The sequence below is a fragment of the Onychostruthus taczanowskii genome, unplaced genomic scaffold (genome assembly GCF_017590055.1).
Source record: "Onychostruthus taczanowskii isolate IOZ18803 unplaced genomic scaffold, ASM1759005v1 scaffold63, whole genome shotgun sequence".
In the NCBI taxonomy this organism is placed as follows: domain Eukaryota; kingdom Metazoa; phylum Chordata; class Aves; order Passeriformes; family Passeridae; genus Onychostruthus; species Onychostruthus taczanowskii.
In genome coordinates this window covers 114897-133640 of record NW_024504012.1, presented here as the reverse complement: position 1 = coordinate 133640, position 18744 = coordinate 114897, and the positions used below count along the sequence as shown (strand labels likewise).

The window sequence follows — 18744 nt, the reverse complement described above, 5'->3', positions numbered from 1 at the left end:
AACAGTAACTAGTCCTTCTTCTTCACCTTCTTCTGCATGAATTTAAGTAGTATTGTATAATTAAATAAAAAAATCTACATTACAAACCACGAGTTATTAGTTATTGAGTTAAAAGTAAGAATAATTTAAGTATAATGTCTTGAAAAAGCTTATAAAAAGAAAAATACTACTCCATTTTTAGCTTATTAAAGTAAAAGTCTATAGAACTCACAGTCTGTGAAACTATAATATAAATAAAAACTAATAAATGTCCATATCCAAACAAAAAATACCATCCCACCAATTTAATCCCAAATTTAACCAAAAAAAAAAAACCACCAAAAAATCCACAGTTTCATACATCATTTCACCTCTCCTGATCATCAGAACTTTCTGTCCCACAGAGAATGGGAGCTACAGGTAAAATCAGCTTCTAAACAACTGTTTTCACAACCCACTTGTTCAGTGCTATCAGAAACAGCTGTCTAGCCAGATGGTGGGAAAAGTAAGGAGAGATCAGCAGACCTGGGAAAAATTGTTGAAAAGAAAAAAACAATTGAGGGAGTTAAAGAAAAGTCAGAAAAAATACAAAAATCCCAGGTTCCAAGGTGTTGTGTTGGAGAAAGAAAACAAATCAGTGGAAAAGAAAATGAGGAAGATCATACAGTGGTCAAGGGAAGGGTAGAATAAATATCAGTAAAAGAGTGTGAATGAACAGTGCTTTAGATACATCCATTTTTATATTTCTTGTTTGATTGTTAAAGAATGATTCCTCAGCTCAAGAGACCCTGTATCAAGTCTAAATTCATTTGTTGCCATTTTTAACTTGATGCTATTTTTTATCTGAGTCTGTTTAGAAGATCTGCAGCTCTTTTTCTATCTTCATTCTCACATTTAGCAGGAAGACATCACTTAAAAATAACAATATTTCTTAACAGTATTTCTTAACTTAACAATATTTCTCCTTGGAGGACCACAGACATCTCTGACTGTAGAAGCATTAATTGGTGTATTGGTTTTGTGTACATTTAGGTGCATTTTCTCAATGACTATTTGGACGCCTTTAATTATTTGTGGAGCCATGCTACCATCTACTATTTTGCAAACTTGGGCAAATATATCGACTCTTCAGAGGGACACATATTTTGCCATATTTTGTCCTATCTGAATGGGCTGTGACACTGTTCAGTGCCTGAAAAATGTCCTTTGCAGGCACCTACTTAACAGCAGTTTCAGTCAAGCTGGAAGAACACACACATCTGGGTCTGTGGAGGGTTCTTACAGCGAGCTGCATAATGGACATCAAGTTAATTATGAGTTTGAATCATTGTCAGCTACATTTCTAGTCCTATGCTCAGGTCTGTGACACGAATGTCAGGGGAAAATTGGTAAGAGTTAAATTCTGGGCTTTTAAAAGACTCTCTAGCTCTGCTGGGTGAATCACTAAAATGCCAACTTCACATATATCTGTCAACTTGGTAATTGCTAGTAGGTGTGGTTACTAAGAAGTGTGAAATTTAGGTTATTAACATCATTAAGACGTATGCCACGCTCCTCTCTTTAGCCCTTGAAATACTCAAATCATTTTTAATCTAATAAATATACCAAGCATGACTTCCACAACTCAGAGTTAGCTACAAATTTTTCTGCTTTTATCTCACAAAGTGTTTTGCATAAAGATGTTAGTGGGAAGATGAGATAGGTAACCTTGTATGGGTCTGCTCTTGGAAAAAAGTTGGCATGGGAATTTTTGATTGATAACTTAGTCATTGAGAAGCCAACCTCATATAAATCATATATTACCACTGAGCAGCTCTTCCAGTGCTGTCACACATGATCTGTAAGCATTTCCAGCAACACTGATATATATATATATATATATATATATAATTTATATATTTTTATAAATATATAAAATAAATAGATATAATTTATATATAAAATCCATACACATATATATAACCATTTATTACCATTAAGACATATTCTGAAACATTTGGAGTTTGAGCAATATTTCCATAATGAAAAATTATTAACAAATATCAGTGTGATCTGGTCCATGTTAATAGCATGCTCTGGGAGCAAAAGTGACCTTTATTAAGGAAAAGTAGAAAACTGCTAAGTCTTTGTCTAAATCAGTGGAAGTCAGCTTCTGAGATAACAGTATGTTGCTTTATTCTAATCTATTTATAATAAAAAATAAATTCACTAGAAAGGAGGCCAGATTATGTAGTAATTTCAGTCTGAGCAGCAAGGGGCAAAATAATCCAGAGCAGTCACTGCTGGCCCATATAGCTACTATTAATGGCAGAGGAATTAATGAACTAATGAATTCTCTTCCATTACACTGTGAAGTCCAGAGTCAACTAAAGGTAGATACGAGAGAATTAATTTTTTACCTTTTCTGCTTCTAAATCCTTTGTTAGTTTAGATGTTACAAACCAGTCTTCTGACTCCAGAAACAAGTCTTGTCCCCTAATAAAGACCTGTATGACTTACTGGGTTCACTTGAGGCCATTCACTGTGGGCAGGATTTAGTTTAAAGAGGAAGAAGTAAATATTCTATTTAAGATGGTTTGTTTATTCTCTGTGTTATCTCTCCTCCTGTCTGTTCAAGATAAAACAACTGAGGAATAGTTTTTTTTGTTGAAGGAAGGATGAGAGGGCTGGGGCTGTTCAGCCTGGAGAAGAGAAGGCTCAGGGAAAATGTATAAATACCTGAAGGGAGGGTGCCAAGAGGACAGAGCAAAGCTCTTTTCAGTGGTGCCCAGCGACAGGACAAGGGGAAATGGGCAGAAACTGGAATACAGGGGGTTCTCGGTCACTGAGGGTGACCTAGTGCTTGGCACAGTTTGCCCAGGGAGGTTGTGGAGCCTCCTTTGCTGGAGTTCTAAGGCTGACTGGCCATGGTCCCGGGCAGCTGGGTCTAGGTGGCCTTGCCTGAGCAAGAATTTGGACCAGGGGTTCTTCCCCATCTCAGCCGTTCTTTGATCAAAGAATTGTCCTGGTTTCCACACAGGAAGACTCTGGTCTGCAGTCTGGGCCTGCTGGTAGTGACAATTCTCTCTGAGCCCCTCTGGCTCTTGTAGGTTACATGACCAAACACATCCCAGGTCACAAAGTGCTGTTTATCCTTATGTACAGACTGCATTTCACCCAGGCTCTTCTGGTACTTTTTAACTACTCAAATCCCTTTTTGGAGGATGTGCAGCAGTATGTTATTTATCTCTCAGTAAATTTGGCTGCCTTTTTCATTTCTTTAGCTGCCCTCCAGCAATAAATATTTGATTAGCTCAATGAGCTTTGTATAACCTCTTAATGTCAGGTTATGTACCAAGACCTTAAAAAAATTACAAGAGCTTCTTCAAACTGTTTACTCTGAACCATCTGCTTATCCTTTATCAGATCTTGTGGCCCCCAGAATCTACTACTAACCAAGAAAACGAGCAGCTGTTTCTTTATCAAAAATCCATATGAAAGCTGTTCAACCTTTATTAACAAATTTCATTAGCTTCTTGAGGCATTTGGCTGAATTACTGTGTAAGCAAAGTGCTCCCTGAGACCATCAATTCCAAGAAGCTGTGCTCTTACTACTAACACTAAAAATATCTAATGGGATCAAGCAGGGCTCCATTTACCTCTCCTGATGTGCATGAAAGTAGCCTTTCACTGGATTTTGTAGCCTGAAAGGACAACTAAAAACAACAAACAAACTGGTGATGCAGTTTGACCTGCTGCTTTCACTCAGTTTCCCGGAGATCCCAGGCTGTGGAGTCCACCCACGTTAGATTAAAGCTGTGCAATCTTCTTGAGTGTCCCTGCAGCCCTCCTCACCTTTTCAGTGTTCAACTGATCTTTAATATTGCCAATTTTCTTGTTCCCCTTCTGCCCCAATACAGGAGCACCTTCTTGCCCAGGTGCTTTTCCTACCTCACCTCAGTGAACTCCACCTTTCTATTTCAGGAAAAAGGTTTGACCTAAGCACTTGGATGTTATTTGTTTCCCCCAATAAAGAGTGTCAAATATTCCTTGAAAAAATTCTCACATTTTGGCAGTACGTGGGACTTCCACAGCTTATGGTTGGAGCAGTGTTGAGGATGGTGCAGATAAAAAATTTACTCTGTTACAGATCACTGATTTGGGAAGATTTTGAGAGTGTTAAAGAATTAATATACAAAGGAACTAATTCTGACATACAACACTGAATGGCAATTTAGCATCTTCCAGAGATCATGATCCACTCCTCTAAAACATAGGAAAGTCAAGAAGATCCCCAAAACCATCCACAGGCTCTGGATTCTGACAACAAGGATAAGAACACGATCACACATTGCCTGTGCCATAATCTTGGTGAGGTTGGCTGCTGAGTATCTCTGGAAATCTGAACACTCCATTTAAGCAATTTAAATGACAGCAATTTTCTTTTAAGGTGATCTGGTCATTGACATGGAAAAAAAAAAAATTGCAGCAGTTCCGTAGTAATTTCATCTTTCAGAATTAAAAAGGCTATCAAAATAAATAAGGACATAGATGATAATGTAGCTCAAAAAATAGAAAATTGCAAAATTGTGTTTTTCATAATTTCTTTTTTTTTTATCATTAGCATTTATGAGACCTCCTGGAAACATGAAAGTAAAGTCTTCCATCCAGAATTTATTTTCACATATCTGCATGCAATGGCAGCTTGTTGCCTTCTCTCTGCATATTTCACAATATGCTGAGCAGTGGATTTTTTTCCCCCTTTGAAGGCAACAAAATCCCTTTTGGAATATATCCTTGGAAAGCATGGGATCAAGAGATGTACAATAAATATTATGATACCTAATTTCAAAGTAGCTTTGAAACACCAGGCTCATTCTTTCAAACATTTAGTTTAAATACCAGCTAAGATGGAAGGAAAGAGCACGCCCACCACAAACTGGACAGAAATTTGCCTGTCACAGCTGGGCTCAAGGGTGATTCAGTGAAGCACTGAAATATGTGCGAAATGTGTGAATCAATTGAAGGGTTTGAAAAGTTAACTTTTTTTTTAACAATCTGTAGTCCATTAACTTCAGGGATTTGACTTGGATGTCCACAGAAGCTTCAGAGGAGCAGAACCAGAACTGTGGAGGCCCCTGAAGGGTTTGACCACAGAACACAAACACTGTTCACTCCAACAGACACGCTGGACACAGACAGAATTAATCAAAAGTCACCTTGCAAATATTTTGAAGTGCATCTGCCTACAGCTTTAGATGACAAACAACTTCTCAAAATGTCGAGTTTGATTTTTCCCGTCACTTCTGTATCTGCTTTGCAGAGATAATTCAAAAGGTAAATTTCAGTATCCCAGAAAGTGCAAGTGATGAAAGTACAGCCAAAGTAAATTGATATTAACTTTCACATTAATATTTGCTGAAACTATTTTTCATTGTCCATCCATCCACCATCGCTGCTTTGATTGCAAATACTAACAGAAATGAATTGCTGGTGCAAGCTATTCTTAAATCCCTGGTTTCATTGGATTTGGATTTCATGTCTAATGCATTCCATAATTCCCTAATAACTCCGGGATGTCTTGCTATTGAGCATTGGTTACCCTTTACATGTACAGACTTAAAATCATCTGAAGAAATGCACAGTTTGGAAAGGTTCACCTGAAAATGAGGTCTGAACCTCAGTTAATACACAGCACTGCATAGATGTTAACAAAGTTTTTTTGTTTGCTCAGCAGAGATTGCTTTGGAGACTTTGGAGTCCTGCTCCTCAGTTCAATTATATTTTTCCCTTTCTTTACAGTGATTGAATTAATGATGTTCCCAAAATCCCTTGTATAAAAGAATTGGATTTAAAGGGTTGGAGAATGTGGATTCTAATAGAGGAGATGATAAGCTTATTACTGAATTAAAAATCAGTAATACTGAACATGAGGAAGGCCAACCATTTCATTATTTTTTGAGGGGTAGCATTTGCATCTTACATAATTACTTTTATGCAAAACCTACAGAAAGCAATAGGAAAGATCATCTCCAGCATTCCATAATCTGCAGTGAGATTTAAAGAATTATCCATTTAATAGTGCCATGAATTTATATCTCCATTTTCAAAACTGCAAAATGTGGAAAATCACCATATTTTGCTGATACACTTTCCCAACTCTCGCTTCTCCTTCAGCTCATATTTTCCCAAATGAAGTAAGCCCATGCTGTAAAATACCAACTTTGGAACAAGAAAGGCTCTTTCCACTAAGCACTGACTTAGGAAAGCCAAGCACACCAGAAGATTGACCAACCCTTTGTGGTCACACTCTGTCTGTATAAAACAGGACCCTGCCCTCACTCCTGGCTTCAAAACTTTCCACTTGTGGAGTATTCTGATCCCTGTTTTCACAGTGAAAGTTGTTTCCAACAGCCAGGCTGCAAACTGTTGTAAAATACAGGAAAATCAAAGCTGGAAGTGAACATTGCAGGTGCTCAGGGGAGAATTCCTTACACTGCCTGCCAGCCTCATGTGTTTGTTACAGATGGACAGCACTGCCTTTGTGATTGCTGAGGCTGTAAAGAAGCTGCAAAATAGGAATTCCGAGATTGTCCCAACATCAGAGACAGTCCAACAGTCAATCAATACACCCAGCCATAGCAAGTGGTCATAATTGATCTCAAAATCTACACAAATCTCTTAATACTTAGAAAAGAGAATTACAGTCATAATTCTTGCATGTAGATACTCCTAGATGCTGAGCACATAGCAATAAAGAGTGATACATCTGTTGAGTTACATTTTCATCAATTTTTTTGTAGCAATCAAAAAATAAAAGATACAGCTGGACTTACTTAACTGGCTAAAAATATATTGATGCTTTGAGAAAGCAGGTACAAAGCCAGGCAGTTAAACAAAATATAAAGTTATATCTTTAACTTAGATTTGAATAGACTAAATTTCAATCTAGAAAAAAGCAATGTAAAAAAATTTGAATAGATTGTCCAGTGCTGAAGACAGAAACCTTTAAAGCAGGTACAAAGCCAGGCAGTTAAACAAAATATAAAGTTATATCTTTAACTTAGATTTGAATAGACTAAATTTCAAGCTGGAAAAAAAGTAATGTAAATAAATTTGAATAGACTGTACAGTGCTGAAGACAGAAACCTTCTGTGATGCACAGAATTCATTATGGGGAGAGCCAAAGACAAATTCAAATCTTCAAGATAAAATGTGAATCACAACATAAAGACACAGGGGGCAAGAAGTCTGCACCATCAGATAAGTTCCAGCTTTTTCATCATTTCATACACTGTTGTTCTGAAATAATCTTAATTATGGATTATATTAATATTTCCTGGCAGTGCATTGAGAAATGCAACCGGTGGAACAGTCTTTCTCCTCCTCTTCATCAGACAAACATTTTAAACTCTTGTTGTCATGTTCTTCCTGATGGACAACTCCAGAAAAGCTGCAGCAAATCTGCATTCAGCCTGTGAAATTTAATCTTAAAAATCCCTCTATCTAGTCAGAAAAATCAAGTGTAATTTTGTTTGCCACCTCAATAAGACGCAGATTTTTGCCATTCCTGTGGCACAAATCCTTTCTTAAAACTGCTTTAGCAGGAGAGGATACCATGGGATTCCTTTTTATTGCCTCTCTGCATCCAAATCAAAGTCACCTGGCTGACAAGTAAGAAAGGTAATTCTTCCCAGCAGCCAAGCTTGTGGATTGATATCATGGAGACACTGACCTGGATCCCAGCCTTCTTCCTTCTTACCAGTGATAATGACAACCCAAAGAGCTAAAAATGGCCTCAGTAACTCCTGTGTAAAATAAAGTGATGTTGTCTTAAAAAAAATTCAGGCTGTCATTTAATCCCTAGCTAAAAAATTATCTTGGCATTTATAGTGTTTGCTATGGTTCTTCTGCCACAGGAGGAGAGAATACAACCACCCCCTGCCCCCCCACCCCCAAAAAAAAAAAAGCACAGAAAAGTTCCCCCCTAAAATAAAGGCCAACAAAAATCCCTCAAAGAAAAACTACATTCTAAGGCAGACGTTTTAAAACATGTACCAAATGTCTCATTTATACCTGTTTCAAATTACTAAAAGGAAGTAAAAGGGCAGAAGGTAACTGCAGGCATAATTTGGAAATGTCAGTTTAAACAGAGATGTTGTGCACTCTGATCAGAAGAAACTTATTGCATTTATAATGGAAAAAAGATGCCCAGACTGATTCTCAGACTCAGTGTTGAGATTTCAAATCCTAAATAACATCACAAGATGACAAGGTTTCACTTGGCATCACAGACAGACTATAAATTCCTAGGCCCACTCCATCATTGGCAGTGAAGGCAGTTTGCACTGGAAGTCCTCTCTTAGTCCAGTGACATATTCCTGCTCTTCCAGCTGCAGTGATTCAATTAAAATGCATGTAAAATGAGACTAAAAATGAAATCTGGAATTCAAACTGAATGCTGGAGGATTTCTTCAATTTATGGAAGCTACAAATCTAACCTTGCTGTCTGAAAAGCTTTGTTTTGGTGGGTTTGGGGCACGGGTCCTGGCACAGAGCCCATCCCAGATGTGCCTGGGTCACCGTGCACACTCTGTCTCTCTCTGCTGACCAGGACAGACCCATTGCCATGCAAAGTGAGTCACAGTTGAAATCTTAATTGAAAGACTCCTTGTGAACAGTCTGAACTGACTCACTGGCAGCTGAAGGTGCTTTTTAATCACTGAGAATAAAGACTTCAATCAATATGGTTCAAACTATTTGCCCCTGAGCAGTGGAGCGGTGGTTTGCTTTCAAGCACTGCTTACAGCCTCAGGCTCAGGGCCAGGAAAACTTAGCCCCCTGAGTTCTTAATACAATTATTGTTTTCTCTATTATCTTGCAGGGGTGTTAATTTGCCTCCCAGTAATTAACTTCCCTCTGTGGTTGTCAGGAAGTTTAATCAATAACACGAGCAGATACACCAAGCTGCCGTTCCTTCCGTGACCAACGCTCCCCTTCTAGCTCTTCCACCCCTGTGGAGGTGCCACTGTTTTAATAAAATGAACAGGTGGGATGTGCATAATGTCTTTGGAGGGTCAGTGTCTAAATTGTTCCTGTCCTACTTCAAAAATGATGGTACAGCTGATATAATTGCCCCTGTTCCAAAACTAAAAGCATTATACAACTCCTGCTGCACCTGGCAAATCAACTTATTAAACTTTTACGTGGCACTGCACTCTGAGATGCTTCAAACATTGTGATGACATTGTAATAAGAGGAGGAGCAGAAGGCTTGATCTAATATAATTCTACTTATGTCCACCATGTACAGGACATAATGTAATTCCCTTCAAAGCTAGTGACAAAATCCCCTCGTTCTTGGTGGAATTCCAATCTGCCTTGGCAGCTTTGGGCTTTCTTTATTAAGAGTGATGTCACTCTGTGGCCTCTCTTTTCTTCTAGGGCAGTGTTGTCTGTTCTGATTCATAGCTTCTTAAATCTTCTCCTGGAACAGCTTAACACTGCTTATTTACTTCAATGTGTTTTCCAAGAACATTTTTCAGTTTCACTCATTCTCTTCCCTCCTTTATCCTCCTGTGAATCATTACATGTTTATTTACCCTTCCCAGTTTTCAAACTCTAGGAGTTGCCAGCATGTTCAACTAAGGTAAATCTTGGACTGACAGAGGTTATATCTATATCTGCCATAAGGAATATGTCTTATGCATTAAGTAAACTTATAATTCTGTAGAAAGATAATAAAGGACTTTGGGACATCCATGTTACAGGACTACTTCTAAACCACATTGGAGTAATAAAAATGTTTACCAAAAAAAAATCCAAAATAACCTGTAGATAATTTTTGAGACATTTTTCTTGGAAGCTTACTGTGGCTTCCAAGGAGCATCCCTTTGAAGGGCAGGGATAGAAACATTTTAAGGAGTAATGAACCAAAATCAAACCTGACAGGCTGAAGGGAATGCCCTTCAAATGCTGGGACTTACAGAGGCAGCTGTGGAGTCTGGCTTTTGGTTTCTGAAAAGGCAACTTGATGCCAAGGTCATATTTAGATTGCAATAAGAAACATGTTGCTTCATTGTAGGAAATGTGAGCCCTTCCAGCTTGTAGCGGAGTCCAGGCAAGGTTATCTCCTGCCCAGCAGAAATTCTGAATTAATCCACAATTTACAGGATGATATTCTGGTTTCATTACTGATTTGGATGAAAATTATTTCATCTTTATGTGGCACCAGGAGACTTTCCAGGCTTGTGAGAGGAGGATTTTTGGTTTTGTGTTCCTATGACAGGCTGACATTACTAGCATTAACTCTGCAACAGGCATTTATACATGTGTTTGTATATTTATACACATATCTAACATCTCTCACAGAACCACAGAATCATTAAGACCTTTAATACTATTATATGATATAATATTATATCATATGATTATATGATATTATATATATATATAATATCATATAATCATATGATATAATATTATATCATATGATTATATGATATTATATATATATAATAGAATATATAATATTATATAAAAGACCTTTAATATGATTAAGTCCAACCATCAACCAGTACCACTATCCTGTTGTCCAAACTTTTTTAAAACACTTCCAGGGCTGATGAGTCCCCCACTGCCCTGTTCAATACTTGACAAACCTTTTCCATGAAGAAATTTTCCTTAATATCCAACCTAAAGCTTCCCTGGTGACCTGGAATGAATGGCCTGAGACCATTTCCTCTCATAACTTTTAACATTTACATGAGGTTTCTCAGAATTATGTACATAAATGACTGACCAGAGGATCTCTGTTCCCCACCAATTCCTCCTCCATGCTGACACTTATCCCTGTTCTTTCCTTCTTGCCGAGCACAGGGATGAGAGGAGCTGCCTTTGCAGCATTCCTCACTTCAGAAAGAAATCAACCAAACCACTCCCTCCACACCTCCAAATCTACCCCACTGCTAGGATCATCCAAATTTGCTTTCTGAGGTTTCTGTAGCAGCTGGATTGTCCCACTTCAAATAGTCTGTCCAAAAGGAAGTGTGGGCCTCCTTTCCTCCTTGAAAAACAGAGACCATGTCTTGCAGAAAACACACATTTCCTCCCTTCCCTCTGTCCTTCAGAAAGTTTAAAGGAGAAATACTTTGCTTTGGAGAAGGAAATATTTTAATTATCAGGAGAGCTGGCTGATTTAGCCTAAATTGGAGGGAGAAGGGGAAGGAAAATTCAGATTTACTGTCTCTTCTCTGAAGAAATAAGGTTGTTTCCAGCTGCAGTCTTCTGCTTCTTCGAATTGGATTATTTTCAAACATATATTTCTTGGAACACAGCTGCTACTTCTTTGACAAATTGAGTAATGCATCACGAAGAACTAAAATTCATGGCAACATAAAAACAAATATATGTTCATTTTTAGCACTTTGTTTTCTCCAGGCTTCTGCATCATGGTGGGATATTTTAAAAAACATCTATCTTTTATAAATCTCTTTAATAACATCTACACAATATTGAGGCAGCACTTTAATGAACAGCAATCACATCCAACCATTTGAAATGTGGGTCCCATGGTTTATACCCTCTCAGACTTCCAGCTTTGTGCTTTCAGGTCTTGATTTACAGCTGACAATGGTGTTTGACTCACCATCATATTTATTGCCCTGATTAAAATCAAAAAAACATTGTTATGGAATAGGAATGATAACATTGGTGGTCACATTGTTGGAACAGCAACAGGTTTGCACAAACAATACAGAAAAATGTGTGATAAATGGGAATTAAGAGATCTTTCCTACTAGAACTCTCGCCCCTTACACGGATTGCACTCCCACTGAGGACTCCAAGGAAGAAGCAGTTGTCTGCAGCAATAGACAAAATTATTTTTATTATTTGTAATAAATGGCAACAATTAAATTTGGGATCTGTTGTGGTAACTGCCGTATAAAGACATAATATGAGCAAGGCCTCTCTGAAGAGCTTGCAGTCTAAACAGAAAAGTCTGTTGAAGTATAGCAGATTTATACATAGGATGCTACAAAATATAGAGACAGCTACTACTTTAAATAAACCAACCAGGAATAATCTTTCAGTAACTGCAAAATTATGGATTTTTTTTGTTTGGTTCTGGTTTTGTTTGGTTTTTTGTTTGTTTTTGGTATCAATTTTTAGGAATACAATAAAGTGCTTAACCTTCATTTTGAAATGTTTATTAATCTTTAAAATTTTTTACTTCATAACTTTGATGTTATAATATGAAACTTGACATAAGAACAAACTTGAAACTTAAAACTTAACAACATAAAGTTGACATAACAACAAAAAATTTATATTCTGTCAAGGTGAAGTATTTTGACTGATTCAAAGCAAAGCAAAAGAGGAAAACTTTGCAATATTCCTTTTAGAGGATTTCAGAGGAATTAGAGGCATTTGGGAAATTTTGAAAATTTATACGAAAATGTAAGATAACTTTGGAATTCTAAAAATCCTTTCACCTTTTCTTTGCTTTGTACAGTCCTACTCAAGAGCCCTCTTGGTGGTGACATGAGTAGCTTTAGCAGCTTTCCTTGGCTGTTGTGTGTGATGAACTGGCAGTCTTCTTTCCAACTCCTAACCTGGAAGAAAAACCAGCCAGTATTTGTATTAAATAATAGTCTTGTTTACAGCACCAGCAGATAACCAGCCCTGTAATGGACACACAGCAGGGCTGGCTGCCTTTATTGCTCTGTGTCACCTTTTCTGTAGGGAAATAAACTTCTACTAGAGCTACTAGAGATATTTCCTACATTTTTTCAAGGAGAGCTTCTGGTCTGAATATTCTTGCTGATTCTGGCTGTCACTGCTTTCCCTTATGCAATATTATCTGTTTATTTTGGCTTGCTGTTAGAAGAAATTGTGCCAAAGAAAGGCTGGAGTCCCATTAAAACCAGGTGTAGACAAATGATTAGCAGAGACAAGGAGACAGGTTACTTTGAAGGAAAAACACAACAGGAATGAACTGAAACTGCAGATTAATTTTTTAAAATTTTTATTTAATATAAAGTTTTGAGTTCCTTAAGTAGTTTTTAATCTGTTGGGCAGCAATCTGGAAATGCATTATTACAGGCACATGCCTCTGGAATATCATCTCATGGATGGGATGATGCTCAGAGGGGGAATGGCACAGCTGGAATGCATCAGGAGTCACACTGAGTTCAGGCCTGTGAGGGGAAGGGAGAAATCCTAAAAGTGGTGGAAAGTTTAATACACCCAGGGTATCTCCCAGGACTCGTTCCCTTTACTTTCTTCAGCAATGACTTGGAGAAAGTGCCCTTGGGTTTGAAGATGTTGCCAGTTTGAAGGAGTGAGGCAGAAATCTCCAAGGTCAGGGCTGGCATGCAGCAGGGCCTGGACAAGCTGGATCAGCACAACAGGGACCTGGCAAAGTCCAGCAAAAAAAAGAAAAATCCTGCTCTGGAAGGCAGAGCATCCATCAGCTGGGGCTGGATCTGCCTGGCCAGGAGCAGTCCTGCAGGAAGGTTCCTGGGGCAGAGGATGAAGCGGCCTGACAGTAGCAAGTCCACATTTTGGGTGCTACAGAGGAGGGAGCAGCAGATCAAGGAGGGGATTAGCTTCAATGCTTTTCAGACCACATTCAGATGCTGCATCCAGTCTGGGGCTCCACGGTGCAGGAAAGACATCAGGAAGCTGGAGTGTGGTCAGGGATGGCCTCGGAGAGGTGGAGAAGCTGCCCTGAGAGGAGGGGCCCCAGGAGGGGCTGGCCAGCCTTGGGCGTGGAGGCCTCAGAGCACTCAGAGCAGCCACCTTGTGTGCAGGGAGGGGAGAGAGAGCCAGGCTCCGTGTGGGGAGAGACAGCAGGCATCAAGTGAAACGAGAGAGATTCGCGCTGGGGACATGGAGACATTTGTTCCCCATGAGGGCACTTGGGCCTTGATTGCAGCAGATTCCAAATCCTGACTGCAACAAGCTCTGAGAAAGTTAATCTGATGTCAGAGCTGACATGCTTGAAGCACAAGAGCATCTCTCCTTGGACTCCAGACTGCCCAAGGAAATAACAAGCCTGACTTAACATCCGATCCCAGCACTCTGGCTTAAGAAGTGAGCTGGCTTCCTAAAGAAGCAGTGTGCTGTGTACAGAGGAGGGATCCTTTGCAATCCTCATCGTGAGAGTGAGCAAAGAGGAAATGCAGTGGAGAACAAGAATTCACCTGAGCTTATTTTGAAGCTGTCTGAAGCACTCTGGCTTGGAGCAGCACATCGTTGCTTGCTCAGACACATCACACCCTGACGTGTTAAAGACCACTTGGTTTTTGTTAGTTTGCCTTAATCCCACTGTAACATTTTGTCAGAGCCAAAGCAGAACAGTTTTGGCATGAGGCATTACTCACTTCTAGACTGTGATGGCAGAATTTTGATACCTCTAGAGCAAGATAAAGAACTTGACTAAAACAGAGGATGTGTGTACGAATGACTGATGTAAAGATTTTTAAGGGAGAAAAAGGTTTCTTTAGAGCCTCATTTAGAGAAATGACAAAACAGCCCATTACAATTGCTCTCTAATGGTAGATTTTGACATGATAATGTCAAAAAAGGGCTTCTCTCCTATATACATATTTTTACTGATCTTTGTTAAATGAAAAAAAAAACCACCCTAAAATCCAAATGCTTATTAATATTAGAAAATACATAGACTATATAAAATTGTAAATAGTATGTTTCAGTCAACAAAAGATGCTTAAATTTTTTCAGTTATTGTCAGGCTGCTTTTGCCCAGAAAACATAATTGCTTTTTTTAGGATCTGAATACTGTTAAAAAAAAATTAAAATTGATTTTGGGTAGATGACATAATCCGCAATTAGACAGGATTATATATTTACTGAAGTACTATGCTGTAATTTCTAATGCTAAAAGTTTTGTTTCCATAAGATTATATTATTCCATTTGGGGCAAAATGGCTCATCAGAAAATAGAACATTAAATGAAACAACAGAATAATGCTTGATGGAATGTCATCTCCCCAGGAACTGCCATTTTTGGAGACTGAGAGAAGGTGGCTTGAAGTTTCTTGCTATGAAACAATTTTTTCCTAGCATATTACCAAATGCAGATTAGTTTCAAACTATGCTTTATGTTCTCCTAAATTTTATGTAGATTTTCACCTCACTTAATTATTGTCACATATATGTTGTCAATTATTTCAGCCATAATAAGAACCAGCAGGGAAAAAAACCAACCAGTATTCTATTTCCTTTGATAGAAATCCATGTCAAATTCAAATTTTCTCTTTACTTAGGAGTTCTGGTGTTCCATAAGCACATCTCTGAGACCTCCCTAGACACAAGCCATGGCTTAAAGGAGCTGTTGTTTTATCCCCTGCTCCTGCTGCCCTGACTGCAGAGGCTCAGGCTCTTCCCTGCCTTGGTGCAGAGCATCTCTGGGCTGTGAGGAGGAAATTGCTCCAACGTCCTTAGTCCTGAGCTAATCCCAGTTACACTGAATGGGGAAACAGTGCCCATATGATTTAAAAGGAAATTTCAGGAATGGCAGTTTCAAAGCTCAGTCCTGGACTTGCTCTGTTTACTCTAAAGGAAATAGGAGACAAAAGTGCAATGATAAAATTTGGTATTTTCGTATTTCCAGCATGACATTGCTGTCAGATGTGAGCCTGCAGCACCTTTAACAACCTGGTGTTCTAAATCCCCAAGCAGGTATAAATCCACTGACTTTCAAGGATCCCTCCACAAGGGATCTTAGGAAACAAGCTAACCCAAAACATTTTGGCAGCCTGGAGTAGTTTCATAAATGACTCAAACAAAACCAGAAGTGTGCTGTGTAGGTGGGACAATCTTGTACAGGCCTTGTAGGAAAATACCAGGGAAAATCAAAATATTAACAGCAGAGAGATCAGGGCTTCTGTTCTCTTCCAACAGAGAGCAGGTGCTGGAATCTGAAATGCAAGGAACTCTCAGAACTTTCGGCCTGTGAGCCAAAGCTTAGAATTAAACCCAGGATTTGTTCTGAGACCTTGGGAAAGGCTTCCAAACTTAGGCGCTAGAAGCGAGAATGTGGATTTAGAGTTTAAAGCAGAGTTAAGCTAAATACAAGAAAGTTTAGAGCTTTAGAGTTTAAGATATAGAAATAAAAGTAGTTAGAAAGGTAAACAAGGAGTTTAGAACGCAGTCCTGTAGGTTTGTATGTCATAATATAATATTCTATGAAAGCTTACACTGTAACATAAATCCAAAAGAGGAAATATTTAAAGATTGTCAAAAACATAAATATCCTTGTTAGCAGTATTTTATTAGTCAACAAGTCCTTAAAAAGTCTTGTAACTGGGAGTCTTGTGACCTTCTGAACCGTGCTGTAAAGATGTAAGCCAAACTCACCCTTCCTACTAATACAGAGAAAATAAACCTCATCATCAAAAACAACTCAGAAGCCCCATCTCTAACTCATTCAAATTCCTTCCAAAAATAAAGGAGGCATAAAGCATGGCACCTTTTTCCCTTGTAGCAGAGCACTGTCAGATCCTTGGGTGAGGCTTCCTGGATTTTTCTGGCCTTTGCCAGCTCTGTCTGCAGAGTGGTAACCACTGCACCCAGCCCTGAGCCCTGCTCTGACACCAAATAACACTGAGGATCCAATTTACATCTCTGCAGCTCTAGGTATTTCTCACAGCCTAAATATGTCTGATATTCACCTGATTTCAGCAGGAATGTTTGCTCCCATTATGATATCTCTCATTTATTCTTTCCCACTGAAATATGGGATGCCATTCCCATCTCCAGGCACTGTTGACACAAGGGAGATTTACCTGGCAGAAAGGAGAAGTGAAAAGAGACACAACCAGCCAAAAAATGAACTTGCTTGACCCACCACTGCATATAATGTTTTACCTTTTTTACCTTATTTGCAATTAGTTAAGAATATATAAAATCATATTGCATGTACTACCCACGTGAAAATAAAAAGGGAAGTGCTGTAATCAGATTTTATGTGGTATCAAGAATCATGGTCTGGTTTTTGGGGTTGTCCTGTGCAGGGCATGGGGTTGGACTTGATGATCCATGTGGGTCCCTCCCAGCTCAGGATATTCCCTGATTTTATGAATTAAGGTATCAATTTCTATCGCCCCTGGGACTGTAATACTGGCTGTTAATCCTCAGGAATGGCTGGCACTGTGTGTTGATTAGAGTGTAATAGTTTAATCATCTCTCAGTGTTAGGACTTCATGTTGTAGTTTCACAGATCATGAAATGTGTCTGTTTAAGATATGGCCACATTATCTTCTCTTCTTTTTTTTTTTTTTTTTATTTTTTAATATGCAGCAGGCAATGTGTAACCATGCTCATTTTATCTCTGTCTCTCCTCCACCTGCATTATGGAGCTCATTAGCAGGACCAAACAGGGCACAAGAGTAGTCAAAGATTATGTTTATTACAGGGAGAAAAAACCATTTTCTGATTGGAAATGCTGTTTCATTGCAAGTTGAGGAGTGTAAACCTTGCTTATCACTTCCAAACACTGCATGGAGCAGTTGTTAGCTGTAGAGATTAGTGCCATCGAGCAGAGGACAGCAAAGTGACAATGTTCTTTAAATACCTGGTTAGAGCAATGTGAGGGCTGAAAAGGCATCGTCTGAGCCTGTTGTTTCCTGAGGGAGTTGCCTTTGTTTTGGCTTCATGAAACTCATTTTAAGGAGCTTTACCAGTGCCTCAGAGGAACAGAAAGGAAAAGAGACCTTAGGAATTAAGCAGGTAGTCAGGAATGTGGCTTTGGGATTTCATCCCCCCTCCAGAGGTGTCAGAATATAAATTTATATACATATATACTCTCAGTCCTCTAAATCTGGTAGAATTTGTCTGGTTTTTACAAGCTGCAGACCTCTGCTTTGTAAAGGACCTACTTTGTATCAGCTCAGTTAAACTTACTTCCTATTACTTTTTTTTTTTGTTTGTTTGTTTAAACGACCATTTTTAATATTTTTAAGTGTTTAGACTTGGAAGGCTTTACCAAGCCAATGGGAAAAGGCAGGTATAACCTTCTGTCACACCTTCTGTGCAGACATGGGAGGGACTGAGGGCTGGGAAGGGCACTGTGAGGATGTCACTGAGCTCAGGAAGGAACAAAACTCTCTGACACCGTCTTTGAGCTGCCAGTGAGTCAGGCAGTCCTTTCTTCTGGCCAGGATGTGCATTGGAAATCATTCCAGCTACACATGTCCATTACGAGATTTTTCACATTCTACACACTTATAGAAAGCAAAGGATTCTTTGGTTCTGCATTACACAATTCTTTTCATTAGTTGGTGTGTGATCTTCTATTGGATATTGATCCTTTTGCCTTTCATGCTCATTTGGTCCAGCTCTGTGCTTCCCTTAGCATTCTTCTCTCAGACAAGGTGCCTCCAACTTTGCCAGGGAGATAGTCATCAGTTTAATGTCTGATTAATGTCTGATTACCTCCTCCATATCTTCTAGACTCCCAACAGGTAAATTTTAAAATCCCACACCTCCAAAAGTCCCTTTTTGTTTGTTGAAGCTTATCAGGCCCTGACCAGCCTGACCCAAAACCTTGGTGGTTTAAAGATTAAACCAACAACAGAGCCCAGCTCCTCTCCCGCTTGGCAAAGGGGAACAAACCCATGACTAAAGTTGCTTAAAACTAAAAAGAAAGTTTTGGCATTTCCAACAAGGAATCAGAGGTTGGAAAAGTTGGACTGGGCTCTGAGAAACCTAATCTAGAGAAGGTACCTGCTCATTGCAGTGGGGGTTGGACTGTAAATGT

General features: G+C 38.9%; 1 protein-coding gene across 4 annotated transcripts in view; it reads left to right on the top strand.

Moving 5' to 3' along the window:
- LOC121344292 (BMP/retinoic acid-inducible neural-specific protein 3) overlaps nucleotides 1–18744 on the top strand; it is a 180382-nt gene that overhangs the window by 124685 nt on the left and 36953 nt on the right. The window lies entirely within an intron of this gene.